General features: G+C 51.7%; 1 long non-coding RNA gene across 1 annotated transcript; it reads left to right on the forward strand.

The window, feature by feature from the left end:
* Positions 1–1,287: 1,287 nt before the first annotated feature.
* Positions 1,288–3,620, forward strand: LOC136792123 (uncharacterized). Its single transcript, XR_010835368.1, has 2 exons — positions 1,288–3,178; positions 3,415–3,620. It is a non-coding gene; the product is annotated as an uncharacterized lncRNA (long non-coding RNA).
* The last annotated feature ends 1,353 nt before the right edge of the window (positions 3,621–4,973 follow it).

Consider the following 4,973-nt stretch of genomic DNA (forward strand, 5'->3'; position numbering starts at 1 on the left):
TGTGGACCGTTCTGCGTGCTTCGGAACCCACTTTTTATTAGCCCCACGCCTCTGGGCTTTCTTTCTCTTTTCCCCTGCCCTCCTGACACTGATAGTTTGTCATATAAACTCCCTTGGTTGTGTTCCTTTTTTTTTCTAGAAAAAAAAAATTAAAAGCAAAACAAAACAAAAAACCCCAGAAACCACAAATAAGAATGTAAATGCCAGTGGCTCCCCGTCCTTCTTCTGTCGCAGCTTCCCTGAGTTGGTTCGTTCCCTTCCTCTCAGAGAGGCAGGAGAAATTGAGGAAGTGTGGACGTAATTTTCAACAAGTTAGAAGGGACTTGAGCATACCTGCTCCATGCAAGGCATTTGCACCTAAATGGTCCTCCTAATCCCTGACAACTTCGGCACCGGCGCTGAGGTCCCGAGGCTGGGAGCCATAGATGCCTCCGCCCAGGTCCTTGACTTCAGACCCTGAGCTCTTCCCTCTGCCTTCCGTGAGCTGCAGGAGAGAGCGTGGCTTCTGAACTCCAGCCCTTGTGTGGAGAGAAGTAGACTTCTGCAGGGCCAGGACTTGTGCAGAAGAAGCTGCGCTTCCTCTTGAAGCCACGGGGAATGATCACTGACTTCCAGGGAGAGGTGTGTGAGGTCAGTCGGCTCCAGGAGTGTAACCAACGTCAGCGCCTCCAGCGGTTACCCACGTGCCCTGGGCCCCAGCGTGCATCACAGTGAAAGAGCTCAGGGCCCCCTTGGAGGAGCAGCCCACTTGGGCCTTCTTTTTTAATTCCCGGGAAGAGTACGTGTCTTTCTCGGGAGCTGGGAGTGGGTTCGCTCTCTCATTTCGTTTCATTTCAGACATTTACGAAAGGTGCCTTGTGTACAAAGCACCGTTTAGGCACCGTGAGAGAAATGTGATGACCTTCAGGGGCGCTGTCTCCAAAGATTTCATATTCTTAGTCCGGGAGATGGACTCGACCACGGAAAGGTAGAGCGAAGTAAGTAGTCTACCGGACGGCTGGGAAAAGTGCTGCGCCCAGAGGGGAGGCTGGTTCCTACCTCGGGGATTGCGAGAGGCTTCCTGGACGAGGCAGCTTAGTGTAAGAGGGTGTTTGGAAGTGGGGTGGGGGGAGTTCCTGCTGAGGGAAAGCAAGCGCAGAAGCACACCTGGCGGCCAGGACGTGGTGAGAGAAGAGGCGAGAAAGGCAAGGGGGCCCCGTTTGAGGAACTAAAAGCGGTGGAAAGCCCTGGAGGGATTTTGAGAAGAGAAAGGAGGGTTTATTTGAATGACTGGTGACTGTGAAGAAGGGTCAGCCTGGTGTCCAGTGGAAGAGTCTGAGGGTGTGCGGAGTGGGGGACGGGTGGGAAGTGGGGTGGAGGCCCGGACCCCGAAGAGCAGGCCCAGTTGGCCCCCAGGGCCTGGAGTCTCAGCCAGGTGACCGAGTAGGGAACTCAGGAGCCCCAGTTCCTGCTGACCCATCACGCGACGGGAGGGAGAGCCAGAGGCGCAGGCCTAGTGGGCCGCACGCAAGAGAAGACTCAGGATGTGAAGGGCGGCAGGGGGAGAGCCTTGGGGAACGGAGGAAGAGATGGCTGTGTCTTGGGGGAGAGCAGTTTTCTCAAGATCACTAGAGAATCTTTTCAGCTGACATCTCACCCACAGCTGTCCATGCTCTCAGCCATTAAATTAATGGGTCACAAAGCTCTGTCCCCACAAAGGACCTTCCGATCCAGCTGTCAGGAAGGCAGAAACCTGACAAAAGGCAGTTGACGCCCCTTGACACCGTAGGCTCAGCCTTGAGACAGGAAGGCTTCATGGAGATGGAGACACTTAATACGGGCCTTGAAGAATGGCTTTCCTGAGAGAACGATGTTGTCGGTGGAAAGGGACGGGCTTTAGGGAACACCGAGCTGGTGTCTTGAGCAGTGATGACACCCACTAGAGGGGGGTGATTAGGTGGATGGACCCAGCCTATGTGGGTCTGGAATGTCAAAGTTATTGTCAGAACACAATTGCAAGATACGGAACTCTTAACGCAGAACTATCTTAATTAAATGGAATTTACTGGTTCCCATAACTGAAAAGGTGACCTGGCTGGATCTTGGGACTCAAACAATGATGTGAAGGCGTGATTTCTCTCCGTCTCTCTGCTCTGCTCCTTGACTCAGGCAGTCTGCCTCCAAAGGTGGTGAAGACGGCCCCCGGCAGCCCCAGGCTGACACTAACCTCTTGTTTAAGGACCAGGATGAGTCTCTCTTGCCCTGCTGAGATCATGTCCCTTTCCCTAAACTGTGGCCAAGGACTTGGGGCTTCATCCTGTCGCCGGAGATGTGGATGGTTACACCTGGGGTCTTGGATTCAGAGACGGCGCCACCAGTGTTGGTTGGGATATGTGAGCACGAGGGCACGGCCTACGCCAGTCAGAGATCCTTGCTGGCGTGGGCCTACGAGATGGAGATGGGATGCCTGTAATCTCCCCCTCAGCCCTCCTCACTGTGACTACAGGACACGTGGCCACCAACCAGCTCTGCTCTCTTGCAGGAGCTCCGTGTGTCCTATCTTTCTTGGAACAGGACTGGGCCTTGAAATCAGGCTTGCCCACCTTCAGACAGGCAAACTGGGCCTTGATTACCCTGGCCCTGTCCTCAGGAATTGTGTCTTCTCCTTCTCTCTTACACTTGCCCCTTCCTTCCAGCTCCACTCCCGGGCCCACCCAGCTTCTGACTTTCCTGTCTTTATTCTTTTCTACTTTGAGCTCAGTGCTTCTCTTGAGTAGTGCTTGGCACCCCTGAAGACACTGCCTGCAGGCATCCTGGCTGTTTGGGGGAACCACCCACCTAAACCCAGTCCCACCCCCACGTCTCCATCTGGAAGTCAGCCCAGTGGGATGGGGAGGGAGCAGGCCCCAGCGCACGAGCGTTAGGGCACGTTTTTGCATTAATTCCTCAGAACTCCTGAAATTTCTTCTGATCTTGGAGTGATGCCTTCTTCACCACCTGTTCAGTAGCTAACATACGTCTCTGTGGTGGGTTTCCTTCCCCCAACCTTGGACCTACGTACTTCAGAAAGATGTTGAGAATTTGGCGAGAGTCCAGGTAAGCATTCTACGTGGATGAAAGATTGGGAGAAAAGTAAACAGCTCTAGAGAAAAGGATGGAATAGCAATCTGAAACGTGTGAGGAGATAGTTACCAACAAGGTGTGACCTTTATTTTATTTTATTTTATTTTATTTTTTTTTGCGGTATGGGGGCCTCTCACTGTTGTGGCCTCTCCCGTTGCGGAGCACAGGCTCCAGACGCGCAGGCCCAGCGGCCACGGCTCACGGGCCCAGCTGCTCCGCGGCATGTGGGATCTTCCCGGACCGGGGCACGAACCCGTGTCCCCTGCATCGGCAGGCGGACTCTCAACCACTGCGCCACCAGGGAAGCCCAAGGTGTGACCTTTAAAAGGCACTGGTCTCTGGGTCTCAGTTTCCTCATCTGTAAATGAGGGGCTGACCTGGATGACTTTAAAGTTCCTGCCATCCCTAATCTCCAACTGCCTGAGAGGGGGATCCCACCCTCCAGATCCACTCTGAGGGATCAAGAAGGAATGACTGTGAATTTATTTTAAGCATTTAAAAATATATATATTTATTTATTTGGCTGCATCGGGTCTTAGTTGCGCCACGCAGGATCTTTCATTGCGGCACACAGGCTCAGTGGTTGAGGTGCATGGGCTCTCTCGTTGTGGCGCGTAGGCTTAGTTGTCCTGTGGCACGTGGGATCTTAGTTCCCCTGACCAGGGAGCGAATCCACATGCCCTGTGTTGGAAGGCGGATTCTTAACCACTGGACCACCAGGGACGTCCCTATTTTAAGCATTTAAAAAACAACTTTGTTTTGAAAAAAATTTGTACTTGCTAAAAGGTTGCAAGAATGGGACAATGAATATTCCCGTATGCCTTTCAGCTAGATTTACCAACTGTTAACATTTTGTCACATTTATTTTTATTAAGATATAATTCACCTACCATGAAATGCACCCTTGTGAAGTATAATTCAGTGGTTTTTTTTTTTTTTTTTTGCGGTACGCGGGCCTCTCACTGCTGTGGCCTCTCCCGTTGCGGAGCACAGGCTCCGGACGCGCAGGCTCAGCGGCCATGGCTCACAGGCCCAGCCGCTCCGCGGCACGTGGGATCTTCCCGGACCAGGGCACGAACCCGCGTCCCCCGCATCGGCAGGCGGACTCTCAACCACTGCGCCACCAGGGAAGGCCCAATTCAGTGGTTTTTAATATAGTCACAGGTTGGGCAGCCATCACCACTAATTCCAGAACATTTTTCTCACCCCCCAGAGAAACCTGTGCCCCTCAGCCCCATTCCTGTCCCTGCCCCAGCCCCTTACAGCCACTAATCTTCCTTCTGTCTCAATTGATTTGCCGATTCTGGGCATTTCCTTTAAATGGACTATGTGGCATTTTGTATCTGGCTTCTATCACTTAGCAAAATGTTTTCAAGGCTCATCCGTCTTGTAATATGTATCAGTCCTCCACTGATCTTTATGGCTAAAATTCCACAATAGGTATATACTACATTTTGTTTATCCACTCATCAGGTGATGATGTTGTTTCTGCTTTTTGGCTACTGTGAATAATGCTGCCGTGAACATTTCTTTTTGTTGTTGTTGTGCCACATGGCACGTGGGATCTTAGTTCCCAACCAGGGATTGAACCCGTGCCCCAGCAGTGGAAGCGCGGAGTCTTAACCACCGGACTGCCGGTGAAGTCCCAGCCATGAACATTTCTGTCTTTGTGTGAACATATGTTTTCAGTCCTCCTGGGTATATGTCTAAGAGAGGAATTGCTGGGTCATGGTGACTCTAATTTTATGTTTCTGTCAGCAGTGTACGAGGTTTCCAATTTTTCCATATTCTCGCCAACACTTGTTTTCCTTCTTTATGTTGAAACCTCTTTTCTGATCTTACCTAAGTTGAAAAATGACTAAAAACACAAA

Source organism: Kogia breviceps, chromosome 11 (genome assembly GCF_026419965.1).
Source record: "Kogia breviceps isolate mKogBre1 chromosome 11, mKogBre1 haplotype 1, whole genome shotgun sequence".
In the NCBI taxonomy this organism is placed as follows: domain Eukaryota; kingdom Metazoa; phylum Chordata; class Mammalia; order Artiodactyla; family Physeteridae; genus Kogia; species Kogia breviceps.